Genomic DNA, 19,754 nt, shown 5'->3' with positions numbered 1-19,754 from the left:
TCCAGATGTTACCCAAACAGGTAGACCAAGCGAATTGAAGATTCAAGTATTAGATATGCGTTCTTAAAGTATACTTTTGGCGAGGAAACATAGGGTAATCAGAGTAAAGGATATTGGAGATAGTGATGAAATTTGATATTTCCATAGTTCTGGTATCATTTAAAATTACAGGCCCTTTTAGGCATTAAGGGGAGAGATTAGTTTATTACACTTTGTCGTAAAAGGTCTCTTACGTAGGTCAGGATGTAGCCATGCAACTCACTGCTTGTACTAAAAATACTATAATATAATATAATATAATATAATATAATATAATATAATATAATATAATAGGGTAAGGTAAATGAATAGATTTAAAGGAAAACAAAATAAATGGTACATTGATATTGTTTCAATTGGTAATTTAACTTGTCCATAACAATATAATTTTATATTTTTTAATATAAAAGTCCAATATTAATTAACTTGAAAAAAGTAAAGTAAAATAAAACACTAGCATTTTTTCAGTATAGGCCCTTTTGCGCCCCACCCCTAAAAAGAGAACGTTTAGTACAACTTTTTCTGAAAATGGTTGAGCCTTGAATTTCTTTCACTTTGGCGATTCTGGATGTTTCCACTCTATACGCTGCTTTTGGATTCTGGTTCTATCTGTGACTATTCTCTCCTAAAACGCTTCGTTTTCATCGTTGTAGCAGTTGCGTAAGCGTTGACAGATTTTCACACGATTGTGCTTAAGCGCTTTGGTAAGTTCTCTTGGTGTCTATTTCGCGCAGACTTTTCGTATGCAGAACCGTGACTAGACTAATTTGCAGAAAACTTTCCACGTCATCGATAGTCACTTGTCGGTTCGCCGGAATCATCTCTCGAGTTTGTTAAATCTTCACGTCAGTGGTGGAGGTTGATGGGCGTCCTGCTTCCTGTTAAGGCTTTGCGCTTGTGCGACTGCTTTTAAACTTCTCGATCCACTCCTACGCGGCAGAGCGTGGTCCCCGTACTGTTCTGAAAGCCTGCAAAGAATTTTAGCTTCTGACATACCTTCAGACAAAGAAATCGGATCACTGATCTCTGTTCATCCTTGCTGCACACTGGCACGGAATGGCCATGTTTACTCTGTAACACAAGAAAAAAAATCTGGAGTGATCAACGTCAAAAATCGTAATCAGAAGAGTACCATCTTTTAGTACACGAACGCTGAAAGCAATGCGATCAACCTAAAAAAGGGCGCAAGCGCGGATAATTTTTAACTCCCATACATAGTTGTATTTCTCTCTACTCACGCGCGTGATGGGTGTCAAGCAAGGAGACACCTTCTCTCCAAACTTCCTTACCGCATGTCTAGAAATGGTCATCAATGGCGTCGCCTGGACAGGTGGCGTGAACATCAATGGCGAGCAACTAACACACTACCGATTCGCAGATGACATTGTTCTCTTCATTGAAAAAACAGACCAGCTGCTGAAAAATCAGAATACTCAGCGCTTAGCAGTAAGTCTTAAAATGAACTACACGAAGGTAAAATATATGCGGTCAGAAGATGTGGTACAGGCCCAAATAAAGGTGGGAAGCGATAAAATTGAAGTAGTAAAGAAGTATGTCTACTTAAGGCACACAGTGAATATGTGCCGAAATCGCAGAGATTTCATGAGGATGGAAGACATTTAACTCTATCTCTCTCTCTCTCTCTCTCCTTCTCTTGTATATATATATATATATATATATATATAGATAGATAGAGAGAGAGAGAGAGAGAAAGAGAGAGAGACAGAGAGAGAGAAAGAGAGACAGACAGATAGATAGATAGATAGATAGATAGATAGATAGATAGATAGATAGATAGATAGATAGATAGATAGATAGACAGATAGATAGATAGATAGATAGATAGATAGATAGATAGATAGATAGATAGATAGATAGATAGATAGATAGATAGATAGATAGATAGATAGATAGAACTATATATAAATTAATTAATATTAGTTTCCTTACAACTTGCATCATATTTCATCTATGAAAAGATCAAAGCTAGATTCATCACAGACGTGACTGAGAATTGAAGTAGGATGATTTTCATCTGTGAAAGAGTGGAAGTGGCTGAAATTGTGTGTGCACGTGTCTGTAAGTATTTAAATATTCTAATGGAAGTCTAGCTGATGGAGGGATCGGATAATTAAAGAATGGGAAAGAGCTATAACGAGTTATTGTGTAGAGTGTTATTCTAAGACTCCTCATGTCTTCAAATACATATACATAATGAGACAGAAAAGATATAATGACCTCTGATTTAGGCAGAAGGCCAGCAATTTTGAGGGGAGTTAGACTATTCTCTTGACCCCTGTGCATGACTGATACTTTACTTATCGACCCCCAAAGAGATGAAAGGCAAAGTTGATCTCAGATGAATTTATATTCAGAACAAAGAAATTCCGGCAAGGCGTTCTTCCGACTCTCTAACGATTCTGCAAGCTAACGAAAGAATAAAAAGATAATTAAGCACTTAATTTAGGTTAGGGGGAACGTCATTTATATATAAATATAGTAAAGCATATGCGCACCGACATACATATATTTATACATACACATACATACATTATTATTATGGCTGCCCCCTCGTTATCGAGTATGGCCATTGCACGAAGCTTAATTCTTACTGGTGCTGTGATCGAATGTGACTTTTTAGCCCAGCTAAAGATCTACAATGTCTTGTACAGAGGTGGCAACTAAAATCTTTACTGGTAATAGCCGGCTGTAGTTGTAACTTATCTTCATGTACCTTTGCATGTCGTTTAAGTCCTCCTGTCGAACTACACTCTCTTCCACATGCCCAACAGATATGATTAGTATGGTGTGTTACACCACCACCAGTGGCCAAGTTGTCACTCATCTGTCTCGCTTTATGACTACGAAGATGACTCTTGAGTCCAGCTTTACTGAGGCAGGGTCTGGCACAGACACTGCATGTCAGCATCATAGGAAGACCCTTCCCATCTGGAAGTGTAACAGCGATGCCCTTCCTGACATTCCTCCTTACTTTCTCATGTGCAACTCGAGATTTCTCAAAAGTGGCTGTCCCCTCGTGTACAATCCTTCTCTACCTGCTACGATCAATAGCTATGCCTTCCCATGTGTCAGGAGAGATGCAAGCATCTCTTAAGGAAGCCTTCAGCAAGTCCTTATACCTCTTTTTTGGTTTATGTGGAGGTCGTTCTCCTTTAGCTAACTCTTCATAAAAGAGTTGTTTTGGCATCCTTGAATCCTTCATACTGACCAGATGACCACTCCATCTGAGCCTTTGCTTTAACACAAGAGCTTCTATACTTTCACACCGAGAGCCTTCCAATATTTCAAGATCACTGATGCGGTACTTCCACTTAATGCTATGGATCCGTCTGAGACACATCTGATAGAAACGTTCCAGTTGTTTAAGATGGTATCGATATGTGACCCACGTCTCGTAGGCATAGATAAGAGAAGGGAGCACACATGCCTTGTACACCTTTATCTTTGTCTTTCTGCCTATGTCTTGCCGACTCCAGAGGCGCTTTTCTAGCCTTCCGAAAGCAACACTTGCTTTCCTAATTCTATATGGAATTTCATCATCCAAATTGCTATATCTATTAATAGTGCTTCCCAGGTAGACAAACTGATCGACTACATAAAGTCGTTTACCATACACATAGATATTTGGTACACTATACTGTTTACCAGGGGCAGGTTGATACATGGCAACAGTTTTCTTGAGATTGACTGTCAATCCTAAGGCAGTGCAAGCATCAGAGAATGCATTCAAAATGTCTTGCATATCAATCTCTGTGTGTGTTACTAGCTCACAATCATCTGCATACAAAAGGTATCTTATGATAGAGGCAAATAACTTTGTTTTTGCAGGAAAGCGCCTAATATTAAATATGCTGCCAGAGGTTCGATAATGGATGTAAACTCCGTATCTGCAGTTTCTGAATGCAATACAGAACACCATTGCAAAATATATGGAAAATAGGGTCGTTGCCAGAATATCCCCCTGTTTCACTCCATTTTGTATTGAAATGGGCTCCGACATTTTCCAACTAACATTCACCCTACCATTCATGTCTTCATGAAAAGACCTAACCAAAGCAAGGAACTTTTCAGGACACCCAAATTTCTGAAGGACTTTCCACAATGCTTTTCTATTAACAGTATCAAAGGCTTTTGTCAGATCGACAAAAACCTTATACAAATCCAGACCCTGTTCCACACACTTCTCCTGAAGCTGTCTAACTGAAAAGATCATATCAGCAGTGCCACGTCCCACACGAAAGCCAGATTGACTTTCTGGAAGAACACAATCTGCAACGTGTTTCAGCAGGTGATCCAGAAGTACTCTGCATAAAACCTTTCCTACGACAGAAAGCAATGATACTCCCTTATAGTTACTACAATCATTCTTGTTGCCCTTTCCCTTATACAAGACCATTACTGTATCTCTCCAGCCCTCAGGTACAGATTCACTAGTCCATATCTTACCAAACAAAGAGTGAAGTTTCTGAAGAAGTTTCTCACCCCCATACTGCAACAACTCCGCGTGTATACCATCCATACCCGGAGACTTCCCATTATTCAACCTTGAGACAGCCATTGCAACTTCTTCCAACTTTGGTGGTTCTGCGAGTGCTGCCTTCACGGGTAGTTCAGGGATGAGATTGAGAACATCCTCACTAACTACAGACTGCTGATTTAAAAGTTCATCAAAATGTTCTTGCCACCTTCGCAGAAGTCCTTGTGAATCACAAAGAAGTTATTTACCATCACTGCTTCGAAGTGGTGTTATCAGGGAAGACGTCGGTCCATAAACTTCTCGAAAGAGATCATACAACAGCTTTGTGCTACTGGAATCTGATGCCGCCTGTATCTCATCAGTCTTCTTACTCCACCACGTATCACTCATCTGAGAGAGCTTTTGCCTCACACGAGATTTTACGTCCTTGAGTTCCCTATGCAATACTTCCCTTTCATGTGGCTTTGCTGACAGATAGCGTGACAAAGTACGTCTTTTATCAGCTAATAAATCATCTATATGTTCATCATTTTCTTTAAACCAATCTTGATGCTTTCTTTGTATCAATCCCAGAACTTTCTTGCCTATATCATAAACTGACTTTTTAAGAGTCGGCCAATGCTCCCTAATATCTGCAGCATTCATTTTCTCTCGTAAAGTTCTCTTCACACTATTACACCTAAGACGATCAACATTCAGTCTTTTAGGCAGGGTAATCCCTGCAGCTCGGATTTTATGTTTTGTGACTAATTTCACTTTTGTATGTACTAGGCGGTGGTCAGTCCAACACTCAGCTTCACGAAGAACACGAACACACTGCACATCCTGTCTGTCATGCACTCTAACAAGGATGTAATCCAGAATATGCCATTCTTTAGATGCAGGGTGCATCCATGTAGTCTTAAACTTATTCTTTTGTTGAAACATGGTATTGGTAACACACAGACGCAGCTCCTCACACATCTGCAGCAAAATCATGCATTTACTATTACACTTCCCCACCCCATGCTTTCCAATTACAGTCCATGTACTAAAATCCCTACCCACTCTAGCGTTAAAGTCACCCTGTACGATGACTGTCTGCCCGAGGGATATTTCTTATAATGCCCTTCAAAGCATGGTAGAAAGAAAGTTTTTCGTCATCAGAATAACTCATAGCTGGAGCATACACACTCACCAAGGTCATATAATTTCCTTTAACCAAAGGAATTCTCATACATACATACATACATACACACATACATACATTTATTAATACATAAATACATACATACATTTATTAATACATAAATACATACATACATACATACATACATACATACATACATACATACATACATACATACATACATACATACATACATACATACTCACACAGGCACACACAATACACAAGTTCATAATTTACAGCGGAAATAGCAAAACAGTAAACTAAACGAAAACACTTTAACACTCAAAGATTTAAAAAAATCGAAGCATTTGTAAGCTTTCAAACTTCTTTAATATATACCATCCATCTCCCACGAAACAATTCACTTCTCTCACCACCCACATACACCACATCAAGGCTCAGGTAATACCTTATAAACTGACCCGATCCATAATTTGAGTTGAACTTCTCTATACGGCAGACAGGCGAACTTGGCAATTGTTTGCCTGGCGGGTATCGGTCTTAGGAACCACCAACAAGTTGGAATTTCTCCGTTTTGACGGGAATTTTTCAGATTAAAATTCGTGATGCCCTTGAAAATGTTCTAGACTATATTTTTAGCAACAAAATTCAAAAAATACCGAAAATGATGTTCTTTTTTCTCCACCCTCTTCGGACCGATTTTGGTCGATTTTGTGGACATTACGCACGGTGATTTGGGGGGGTCACTATGCACTTAAAAACTATAGGAGAACCTTTTTCAATAAAAAAGTAAATATTTTCAGACGAAAAGATGTGTGATTTAAGGGAAATTTGGCTGTTGTTTACCTTGAACCGCACACTATTATTACACCATAAAATCTCTCAACAAAATCACTTCCCTGGTGGGAGTTTTACATCCGTCATAAGTACAGTCGAACCTCTTAGTACGAGGCGAAACTCGTGCGAATTTTTGTCTTGTGTGTGTGTGTGTGTGTGTGTGTGTGTGTGTGTGTGTAAATATAAACAGTTAGGCACAACCTAATGCCATAAAGGAAAATTTTACCGTTACTAAGTGTAACCAATGGTACCAAAGTACCTACATTGCTAGAAATAAGAGTTAAGAAACGTTTAATGCTATAAAAAGGCGGTAAACGCCCCATGAATGTCTCTAAAATCACCAGACTAGGCTCAGTTTCGCCTATTCTGTAGGCATCGTCAGTAGTGACTGCTCACACTATCGTTGATTTGGCTGTCAGTATATATATTTACAGCACACACACACAACTATATACATATACATATATGTGTGTGTGAATGTATACATATATATATATATAATCATACATACATACCTATATAATAGAGAAAGAGCCGGTTTCTAAACTAAATTCAAAATTCCTTCATTGGAATTTCAACATCAACAACAGGGTATATCTGTTTGTATGTATATACAAAGTCACCCAGATTGTGCAGATTATATGTTTTGCTTTATGTGTGTATTATCATGCATATAGTTGCATATCTAGACATGCTCATATATATCTAAATGATAAACCTCTGAAAAGTTTTACAGATCTTTACAGTTGCAGTGATGGATTGTATCTGCAGTCGTCGAATTAGCGTTCTCCATTTGGTTTTCAGAAGCCTAATTTCTCAAGATAGTTGTTTAAGCAGTATTACAGTATCCCAGGACTCCAATAATTACAGCTATAAACCTGAACTTGTAATGTGGATAGAGTAACTGCAGATTTCTCAGTTCTTTTTTACAAATCTTCAGCTTTATGTTACCTTCCGCTGAGCAGCTAATTTCTACAACTGTACACGGTTTCTGTTCTCTGTCCCAAATTAGTATATTAGGTCTGTTGTGCTTACATTTTATTGGGGTCTTCACTGAGACATTCCATCAGTACTCCTTTTTATCATGAGTGGCTATGGCTTCTACCATACTGTAGGTCCTTATTTCTTTGTCCTCGGGGTTATTCCTCCGACGGATTTCATTATGTATGTATAAGAAAATGGTTTGACAAAGGAATAAACGATTATCTTACGAACTTTATTAGCTTACACTTGTTTCTGACATAAGATGCAGTGGATTCATAGTTGAGTTCCTGAGTAACACCCTATAGATTCATTGGAGCCTTGAATATGAAGTGCACTTCATACAATCTGTAAGCTAATTAGAGTTCATAAAAATAATCGTTAATTCCTTTGTCATCTAATTTTCTTATTACTGCTCTCTATTTGAGTAACGCTTGATTCTGAAGCATACGTACATTGAGTTCTACACCAGAGTATTAGTTTCGCAATGAATAAGCAAAATGAATATATATATATATATGTGTGTGTGTGTATATATATATATATATATATGTATATATATATGTAGGTCCCGGGTTGAGTCGGGGTTAACCACAGTAAATAAGGTACACAATACATAGCAGAGTAAATTAATTTATTTTATAGAAGGAACTTCTACAGGACTAGAACTGTTTCATTCAAATGAAATCTTCCTGAAGATTTCATTTGAATGAAACAGTTCTAGTCCTGTAGAAGCTCATTCTATAAAATAATATATATAATATATATATATATATATATATATATATTATATATATATATATATATATATATATATATATATATATATCACTCACCGGTAAAATTTCCACTCACTTGCTTATTTATTTTTCTAAAATCTTCGCTGCGTCTTCCAAACTTTTCAATAGTTGTCGACTCTGTCCGTTATATATATACATACATACATATACATATACATACATACATACATACTACATACATACATACATACATACATAATACATACATACATATACATATATATATATATATATATATATATATATATTATATATATATATATGTATATATATATATATATATATATATTATATATATATGAAAAAACAAGTAAAAAATAGAAAATGCTAAAATAATTTTATAGTGAACATTTCAGTACCGGTTTCGGTCATTTTGAGACCTTTTCAACTGTAACGATTAAATAATTAAATTTAGAAAAATTAGAAGAAAAGTTTTTTTAAAAGAATATTTCTATAGTAGTGTTCAGATTTAAGTGGCATCTGCCTTTCTCTGACTCCCTTGTTTGCACTTGTGTGTTCGAGGTAGTTGTGAGCTCTTGGTAGGGTAGTAGAGAGAAGGCTGGTGAGGAAAGGGGGGTGGGAGAATCTGGGAGTGCCCTGATGGTCGTATTTTGAATGGTCAGTGGCGGCTGGCAGTCTCAGTTCAATTCAGGAGAATATTTATATTGACAGGCTTCTTTATAGAATTAGCGTAGGTGTTATACTAAAAAACATTAGTGACAAACTTAAGGGGTAGGGGGTGGAGAAGAAGAAGAAGAAGAAGAAGAAGAAGGAGAAGGAGAAGGAGAAGATGACGATGATGGTGATGGTGGTGATGATTATGACGACGATGATGATGATAACGATGATGATGAAGAAGAAGAAGAAGAAGAAGGAGGAGAAGGAGAAGATGGTGGTGATGATGGTGGCGATGATGATGATGCCGATGATGATGATAACGATGATGATGAAGAAGAAGAGGAAGAAGAAGAAGAAAAAACAGAGAAGGGAGAATATGAATGTAAATATAGCTATGAAGGGGCTGATTAGTAATGGATTCTATTGAGTGTAGTATTTGTGTGTGTATATATATTTTTTTCTTTTATTCTAAAGTTGAGGTATATTAATTGTTTGTCGTAGACCCGTTAAGAAGTGGCTTGTATTTTGTAATAAAGAGATTTTCTTTACTTATTCGTTGTCTCGAGGTTGTATCGTCCCTAAATTGGTAGAGGGGGAAAATTCTGAAGTTTGGTGTTTTTTTGTTGGCGCAAGTATCTATGTGTTGGCTAAAAGCTATTTTTCTGTTTTGGGGAATTTTTATCTGGGATCTGTGCAGGGCCATTCGTTTACGCAAACCATTTTTTGTTTGGCCTATGTACTGCTCTTGACACCCGGAGCAGGTTAGTGAGTATATTAGGTTCTCCGAAGCACATGTGAAGTTGCTTTTCACTGTAAAACGTTGTCCCTGTTTGAAGGAGAACTCAGAACCCTCGATTAGATAGTCGCATATCCCGCAATTGGGTCTTCCACATTTTTTTACTGTCGGCTTCTGTGTTGAAGAGTGAATTCGGGCTTGTGTAAGGAGACTTTTCATGGATCTAGGCTGTCTTTTGCTTTTTATGATCGTGTGTGTTTGGAGGATTGTGTTCATTCTGTGGTCTTTTTTTAGGAGGGGTATGTTGTGGAGGATGGTGTCGAAGGCTTCGTTATTGAGAGGGTTGTGTGTGGAGATGTATGGTAAGGCTTTTGGTTGTAAGTTTTTCTTTGATTTGGGATGTCTCAGTTCCTTGATGTTAAGTTGAAGGGCACGTTGAATGCATTTGTCAATAAGTGAAGGTGGATAGTTCCTGGTGATTAGGGTATCTTTTAGTTCTTGTAGTCGTGTGTCTCTGGTGTTTGCGTTAGAGACTATAGTGCATATCCTTTTTGCTAGATTGAAGGGGATATTCATCCTGGTGTGTCTGGGGTGGCATGAATTGAATGGAAGATATTGCTTAGAGTCTGTAGGCTTATAGTATATGTCTGTTTCTATTATATTATTAGCTTTCTTAATGAGGATATCGAGGAAGGGGAGTTGTTGTTGGCTATATTCCATCGTGAATTGGATGTTTACGTCCAGTCCGTTTAAAATTTTCTGGAATTCTATGAGTTTTTCTATATTTTTATGCCAAAGGATGAAACAGTCATCTAGATATCTCTTCCAGTTGTTTTCTATGTAGATGGAGAAAGGGCTGCCATATCTTTCTAGAACCTTACGATACAGACTGATCTCTAGGTATCCTATGACTAGGTTGGCAAAGGAGGGGGCCATTCGTGTACCCATCGCAGTCCCCGATTTTTGTCGGTAGAAGTTGTCATTGAAGGCGAAGAAGTTATTTTCCAGGATGAATTTAACCCCTTCTATCACAAATTCTTTTTTGATGCGGTGTTGTAGTTCGTTGGCGTGATTCTCTAGCCAGAATTGGATTGCCTCTAGTCCTAGGTTGTGGGGGATATTGGAGTAGAGGTTGACTACATCGAAGGATACCAGTATGGTGTTTTTGTTTATAGTATTCGGTAGGTGATTGAGCATATCTAAGTCGTCCCTTATATAGCTTTTGACATGTTTGAGGAGTGGTTTTAACAGGGTGTCTAAAAAGTTACTGAGGCGGTGGGTTTCGCATGCGGGACCTGCTATTATGGGTCTCAATTTGAGGTCATTAGGATTAGGGACTTTAATTATTTTGTCTGTAGCTATCTTGCATGCGTTGCTTATTTTTTCACTTTTGTGGATCTTAGGTATACCGTAGAATTGGCTAGTTTTACTTGTGAAATTGGTCATATAATCATATTCTTTGTCGCTTAGCCCTGCTTTGTATGGGTTTAATATGGATTTTAGTTCCCTCATTATTTTTTGTTGACTGTAGTTTTGTGCCTTTTCATAGTATGTTGTGTCTTCCAGCATAGAAAGTACCAAAGTTATGTAAAATGTCGTATCCATTAAGACAACAGCACTCCCTTTATCGGCCTCTTTGATTGTTATTAAGCAAAAGACAGCCTAGATCCATGAAAAGTCTCCTTACACAAGCCCGAATTCACTCTTCAACACAGAAGCCGACAGTAAAAAAATGTGGAAGACCCAATTGCGGGATATGCGACTATCTAATCGAGGGTTCTGAGTTCTCCTTCAAACAGGGACAACGTTTTACAGTGAAAAGCAACTTCACATGTGCTTCGGAGAACCTAATATACTCACTAACCTGCTCCGGGTGTCAAGAGCAGTACATAGGCCAAACAAAAAATGGTTTGCGTAAACGAATGGCCCTGCACAGATCCCAGATAAAAATTCCCCAAAACAGAAAAATAGCTTTTAGCCAACACATAGATACTTGCGCCAACAAAAAAACACCAAACTTCAGAATTTTCCCCCTCTACCAATTTAGGGACGATACAACCTCGAGACAACGAATAAGTAAAGAAAATCTCTTTATTACAAAATACAAGCCACTTCTTAACGGGTCTACGACAAACAATTAATATACCTCAACTTTAGAATAAAAGAAAAAAATATATATACACACACAAATACTACACTCAATAGAATCCATTACTAATCAGCCCCTTCATAGCTATATTTACATTCATATTCTCCCTTCTCTGTTTTTTTTCTTCTTCTTCTTCTTCCTCTTCTTCTTCATCATCATCGTTATCATCATCATCGGCATCATCATCATCGCCACCATCATCACCACCATCTTCTCCTTCTCCTCCTTCTTCTTCTTCTTCTTCTTCATCATCATCGTTATCATCATCATCGTCGTCATAATCATCACCACCATCACCATCATCGTCATCTTCTCCTTCTCCTTCTCCTTCTTCTTCTTCTTCTTCTTCTTCTTCTTCTCCACCCCCTACCCCTTAAGTTTGTCACTAATGTGTTTTAGTATAACACCTACGCTAATTCTATAAAGAAGCCTGTCAATATAAATATTCTCCTGAATTGAACTGAGACTGCCAGCCGCCACTGACCATTCAAAATACGACCATCAGGGCACTCCCAGATTCTCCCACCCCCCTTTCCTCACCAGCCTTCTCTCTACTACCCTACCAAGAGCTCACAACTACCTCGAACACACAAGTGCAAACAAGGGAGTCAGAGAAAGGCAGAATGCCACTTAAATCTGAACACTACTATAGAAATATTCTTTTAAAAAAACTTTTCTTCTAATTTTTCTAAATTTAATTATTTAATCGTTACAGTTGAAAAGGTCTCAAAATGACCGAAACCGGTACTGAAATGTTCACTATAAAATTATTTTAGCATTTTCTATTTTTTACTTGTTTTTTCATATATATCAACTCGTGTGTTCCTTTTCACCCTTATACATATATATATATATATGTATAAGTTTAAATTACGATATATGGATCCAGATAATCCTGTATGTAGACATGTGTATAGACGTGGCCATGGCTTTGCAACCATACAGTTCCAGGTTTGATCCCATTGCATTGCACCTTGGGCAAGTGTCTTCTGATATAGCCTCAGTCCGACCAAATCCTTATGGGTAGATTTGTAGTCAGAAAAGGAAAGAAACCTGTCATACATATATGTGTATGTGTGTGAGTGTCTTCGTGTCTGTGTTTGCCCACCACCATCGCTTGTAACCGAAGCTGGTGTGTTTATGTCCCCGTAACTTAGCCTTCCGGTAAAAGTTACTGATAGAAAAGTACCAGGCTTCAAAAAAGTAGTGGGGTGAAATCATTCAAGGCGATGTCCCTGCATGACGGCAGTCTAGTGACTGAAACAAGTAAAAAGATAAAAAGATGTGTGTGTGAGTGTGTGTGTGTGTGTGTGTGTGTGTGTGTGTGTGTGTTTGTGTTTATACACATACATACTTACAAGCATGTGCATATATAAATATATCTATATACACAACCACACATTGCCAAAAACTAACTCAGAGACTCAGAGATACATATATATATATACACATGCAGGCCTGCACAGACCATACCACATATGTATGTATGTATGTATGTATGTATGTATGTATGTATGTATGTATGTATGTATGTATGTATGTATGTATGTATGTATGTATGTATGTATGTATGTACGTATGTTTGTATGTTTGTATGCCTATATATATATATGTATGCATGTATGATTTTTCTTTGAGTATAAATTTTTTCTTGAGAGAGTTCAAGCTGGTTGCTAACAAAATAACAAAACATTTTGAATTAAGTGAGTTCCTGGTGTTTGTGAATATGTGGCTGAGCTGGTATGTTGGTTGAACTGTCGACGCATATACTCATGTATGTGCATCCAGTCACATAAGAATCTCACATACAGAATTTCTGAAATGTTTTACGAATCCTCACTGTGCCACCAACAGATTAAATTTGGAAAATCCACGTCAGTTTCTTTTTCTGTGAAACCGAGTATTTCTAGGTTTTTGTGCAAATTTGTTGGTACATAACCTAATGTACCTATGACGGTAGGTACAAATGAGAATTCATAGTCAACCTACAATAACTGCAAGTTCCGCATTAATTCGCCACAAATATTCTCTTTTCCCAGAATTGTACATTCACGTCTGCTGGGCAGCTGACCTCTACAACTATGAATGACTTTTGTTCCTTGTCCCATAGAACAATATCAAGTCTGCTGTATTTGCACAGAGCTGATGTTTTTATAGGAGTGTTCTACCAGGATTCCTTGTTTTTAAAAGTGTGAATACCTGGTGGTTCTAATATGCTTTTGATGTATACGTCAAGGCAGTCCTTCCTGTAAATACTCTTAGCAACTATATCATGTCTCAAGGGCAGATATATGTATGTATGTATGTATGTACGTATGTATGTATGTGTGTGTGTGTGTATGCGTGTGTGTGCATGTGTGCATGTGTGTATATATATATATGCATGTTCTATATGTATATATATTAGCATATTTAAGCCTACAAACAATCGCAGGCACATGGAATTTATTTACATGAAAAGTTGCTTATCCAAATATGTGATGTAATCAGTCTATCTTTACAGCTGTTTCGAATAATCAATGACGTGCGCTATAACAGTGCGTGTTATGCAATGAAGTCCAAGTGTGTGAAGAAGGTCAAATTTTGAAACACTTATTGAGCAAAGTCACGATCTCGTCGTCAGAAGACACTGAGGAGTAGCTTAGTAGAGAACAGTGTTTATAGATATATGTTTAATAAACTGGAACGAAAAACAAGAGTAAGGGAGGGGTTACAGTGACAGGTATAAAAGAAGGAAGACAAGAAAGGAAGGAAAAGGATGAGGTAGTTGCGTGGGAGCTAGTTATTATAAGATGTGAGCTGTCTACACAAGAAATAAAAATTCACTAATAGATTAAATGTTAGGGGAGTGGCTTTGCAGCCGTAATCAATCGAAGATCGATGTAAAGATTTTGGGTGCAGAATATATTGATTTACGCCGATCTATTCCAGAGAAGCCCTTGAATCATAGTAGACAAGGGATAGCTATGAAGTTATTAACAAAATTATAAAGGACGCTAACAAGGTAAAGATGAACATTGTAAAGTGTGTTTGTCGTGTTGAGTATAGAAATCAGTATACAAGCGGGGAGACAGTTGAAGCAGAGGAAGATGGAGAACACCCGTGGGTATGTGCAAAGGAAAAGAATATCCTAAAGTGCAGCAAAGCATAGCTTTCGGAAGAAGAAGAAGAGTGTAAAAAGGAAAATTAATAAAAGTGCAAGGGTAGATAGGAAGACTTATGGTCTGACTTAACTAGTTAAGCCTTCCTCTTCTCCTGTCCACCACTTTGCCTTGATTATACTTTTTCTAGCGCTAATTGGCCGACACACAGTTTTAAGGTATAGAAATTATTGCCACTCTATAAACTACAGTCTACCCATGTCGGTCGCGGAAACTCATTTGTAGCTTAACGTCTTCAAAACCCTGTAATAAAAGTTGTCACAGGCGTATCTCACACTACAAAACGATGACTAACAGCCTACATAGCATGAGTTGTATCCAATGTAAATGAATTGATTAGCTAAATATATCATCCCGCAGAATGCCTGCAATGTGTATCAACATCCTGTATACCTAACAATAAAATTATTGATGACGCTAGGATAAGGAAAACAACATCGTAACATTGAACGTGTTCCTAAATGAGATCTAAAAACCATTTGGATTTTTTTAATTATTTCTTTCCTCTTCTCTCTGAATATCTGGTGCAACAGACATGTCTTTTAGTAATGTGAAGCTTGGTCAATCTGCTATTAACTATATGCATTTCATAACAGCCAATTTTGTTAAATGCTACTTATTTTGCCTGTTTTCTCTCCCTCGCACATTTGCGTGTACGTGTAATAAAGATGTATGAATGTATTAGAAATACAACATAAGATAATTCGTGATTTATTGAAACTATCTATCTTCTTGTCTTCAGACAAGCAAACTACCGTTTCCTAAATGGCGTGATACACAGGTATATAAAATCATGCAATAATTAATTCTCCATTTATTGAGATTATCTTCCCTTCAAGGAAAAAATAAATCAACTCGGAATGAAAAGGGGAAATAAGCTCAAAAATTAAATATTCTTCGAAATTGACATGCTATTAAAGAAAAGACTGTCTAGATACATAAGGACAACTATGTTTCTGCTTCAATAGGTGTCATCATCACAGCAAGCGAAATATTTAGACATCTATACAAAGAACAGAAAGCATTTACGCACCGGGGCAATTTTCATAATTCCAATGAAAATAAGCCATGAGAAATATTCCGGAGGAACCAGTGGCTTGTGGAAAAGGAAAACAAATAAATATACAGGGTGCAGCAGAAGTAACGCCCTTTCAGGTAATTCTTGATTCTTGAGATTATCTCCCCCTTCCCATTTAACTTATGTGTTTGTGAGAGAGTGAGTGTACGTGTACATACATACATACATACTCAGATACACATACTCGTAATTGTTATAATTGTAGCACTCCTGAAGGGTAAGGCAAAAATCAGGACAAACGAAATATTGGTTAAAATATGAAACTAATATATCAATTACTGTGTATGAGATTTACTTTGTTTTTCAATTCAATTATGCTGTTACTTGGTATGATAATGAAAGCATATTCATTGTATTGAATCTGCATACACACACATGCACAAAATTTAATTATATATATTGAACGGAAATAGAGACAAAATAAAATCAGAAGTAACAATTAATTTTAAGGTAATGATAATTCACAAGAGCTTAAATCATTTTATTCATACAGTTTATTTAGAATATAAGTATTCAGATCTTCACAAAACAGATATTCATCTACATCAATTGACTTTTAATTCCATGCGGTAGCAACAATAGCTTATTGATTGAGTGCTTTACCGGTGAGATCAAAATGTCATTAGAACAAAACAGCACGATCAAAAATGAAAGTATGCGAATCATTATCCATATTTACAATTCATTCTCTAACTAATACTGTACAGATTTATCTTGTATAATCTATTCTTTTACAATACAAAATTAATTAACTTTTAAATCATTTTTTGAGAAAATTTATAAAAATTCTTAATATCAAGCATTTACCTGAAGCCTAAATGATTCATTTCATCGGTGGTTATGTTCGAGATTAATTATTAATCTTTTAAGCTAGGTCTCTACTCATCATCTGCCAGTTGAGCAGAGACATATGAACAATTCATTTTCCTGTTTTACTTTATTTACATATTTTCTACCCTCTCACATCGACCCCACTCGCATTACTAGATTGATTTACATTTTACAGAATCTTTCATTTCCTCATGTCATTAGAAATACCATCGATAAATTTTAAATCCCGTTATTCTCCTTTTAATGCAACATCTGTTTTACTTCTCAAACTGTTGTTCGATTCAAGCAATTATACAATACGACGCAATAAATATTTTCCCAGGAATGCAAAATAACGGAATAGAAGATATAAACGTAAAAGCTACTAAAACCTTGGGAATAACTGCCATATTCTGATTTTATAAATCGTAAAGCAGAAGCAAGAGACATGCACAATGCATATACAAAAGGAAAATATGAAATGCAAGAGAAAAGATAACAATGAAGAATGGTTGTCTACACTAAATGAATGAATACAAGTTTTATATGTATTGTATATAGTTTGTTTGAAACTTTATATGGTATTACGTAGAAACATAGGAAGAATATCTATTTAGGAATAATGCAGTTTTACAGTTTGGGTCAGTTTCCGTTTACTAAAAGTTTTATCAATTTACGTCCCAAAGTATCTAGAAGGAAAGTTAATCCTCATTTTACAATTAATGCTTTAGTACAGTTTTTTGACAAAACATTTGCGATACAGCAATACTATGCAAAACAAACTACAATTTTAAAAGCATAGACAATAATATATTTAACTTCGGCTCATGGGCTTTGTATTTTCCTTTAATTTTGATGGAAAATGAATAACAAAATTATCACTGGATCATATTTGGCTTTCCACAATTCTTATTTTCACAACACTTTTACGAGGTCTGAGAATAACGAACGTTCTTTCACCAGTTGCAGTTATTGGATTACGGCTATACTGGCGCACACTCATGGGCGTTTTAGTCGATTGTATCGATCCTGTTGTTTAATTAATAACTATTTATCAAATGGCTAGTCTCCCTAAGAAGGGAACTCGCACAAGATATTCATTTCTAAGCTCTTACTTATTGGTAAACCCTCGCCTTAAACTCACCCCTTTATGTTTACAAACGAAAGAGTTTGTATATACATATAATATAAAACAAAAAATGCTTATAAATGAAAGAGGTTATAGTTTCATAAAATATAAGACAAAAAAATAGACTACATGTTGAAATAAAAACCCCACATGTGTCATCTCAAGAGACAAATTAGTCCGAAATCAACAAAAAATTAACAATCTCATGAGACTGGCCTTCTCAGTGATGTCATAGTTCTTAATAGAGATGACAAACAACTGACTACCTTCTTTTTGGACTCGTCGTGATACGACAGCTTATTTCTAGCGTTCAACATTGTCCTTGTCTAAATTGCAAATTGCAGCCAATTCTGTTCAGTGTGTTTAAAATGAAGGGATGCCAAATTTACCCATATTTACAATTCATTCTCCAACTAAACTGTACGGCTTCATCTTGTATATTCTATTCTTTTACCAAACAAAATTAATTAACTTTTGAATTATTTTTTGAGAAAATATATATAAATTCTTAATATCAAGTTCAGTATTGAATTGGATGAATCTCTTTCTTGTTTCGATAATAGGAAACTTCTTAATGATGTCAGCAACACATTTCTCTTGCTGTGGTCTCGTAGTACTTTTAGTTTTGAAATTAAAAGAGTTGGTAATATTCTTACTAACTATTCCTAATTACCTTTTTAAAGTGTTACCTTTTAAAAACCTTTGGATCGGATAGAAAACTTTTGTTTTTAACTTGAGACTAAAACTTGAACATGACGAGATGGCCTACGGATCTATTTTTTTATAACGTTGCGCTAACTAGTAATGCTTTTAGTAGTGGTAATAAGCTAGTATACAAATACCTCTACAAATACAACATAATCTCCGCATATCTTGGAAAATCATGAAGAAACCAAGATTGTTTAATCCACAATCCAATATATCTTAGCCAATAATTGTAGTCAGAAACTTATAACATTTTCCGCCGACACAAGTACAAATACTTCAACACCAATAGCATTAAGATCAGAATCGACTTTGCTTCTTCCTTCTCGGATATAAGATCGCATCCCAGATCACATACTTCAACGGAAAATACACACATATAAACGCTCACTTTACCACCACCACCACCACCACCACCACCCAACTTGTGACTACAGAAAGCCTTTACCTGCCCACTGAGACGATTTTCCCTTTTCAAAACACTTGTATAATATCTCTGAACGCTTTAAAAAGAAATTACAAAGAAATCTGCGACAAAAATAATCTCGAAAGCCACTTCATATTTCAATGATTCATGTAACAAGATTATTTAAACATTTTCAGATATAAAAGCAATCAGTAATATAATTTAATCGGTGATTAGTGGTATAATCTAGTTGTCATCACTGTAGAAACTTTTTCGGGCAGCATCTATGTGCCCAAAAGCCACAGTCTATCACTTCAATTAAATGACCAAAAACATCAACAAACGTCACAGAGTAAGCCACCTCTTGATATTCACACGTCTGGACTTGGTACTCATCCTTAGACCATAGCGGTCCAGTCAGAAGTAATGATGTCTCGAGCCTGAATATGGTTTGACAGCTTAGATCGATTAACGAAAATTCCTCTAACTGTTGCGTATACGTAATACACATGCGTTAAACTGTGAGAAGCAGCATAGCGAATCATCAACTGAGTCTTAATTTACGAGCATACATGCATATATACATGTATGCATACATGCATGCCGAAGCATACACATAAATATACATATTTACATACATACATATATATATATATATATATGTGTGTGTGTGTG

The 19,754-nt window shown here is 36.3% G+C and overlaps 1 protein-coding gene across 2 annotated transcripts in view; it reads left to right on the top strand.

Annotated features, from left to right (window-relative positions):
- Window positions 1-19,754, top strand: part of LOC115213164 — a 51,746-nt gene that overhangs the window by 11,475 nt on the left and 20,517 nt on the right. For both annotated transcript variants that reach the window (XM_029782133.2, XM_036501932.1), the window contains exon 2: window positions 15,920-16,106. The gene's annotated coding sequence lies outside the window, so the exon portion shown is untranslated. The remainder of the gene's footprint in view (window positions 1-15,919; window positions 16,107-19,754) is intronic.

The sequence above is a fragment of the Octopus sinensis genome, linkage group LG1 (genome assembly GCF_006345805.1).
Source record: "Octopus sinensis linkage group LG1, ASM634580v1, whole genome shotgun sequence".
NCBI classification, from domain to species: Eukaryota; Metazoa; Mollusca; class Cephalopoda; order Octopoda; family Octopodidae; genus Octopus; species Octopus sinensis.
The sequence above is the reverse complement of the archived record's forward strand: the minus strand, read 5'-3'. Positions and strand labels throughout refer to the sequence as shown.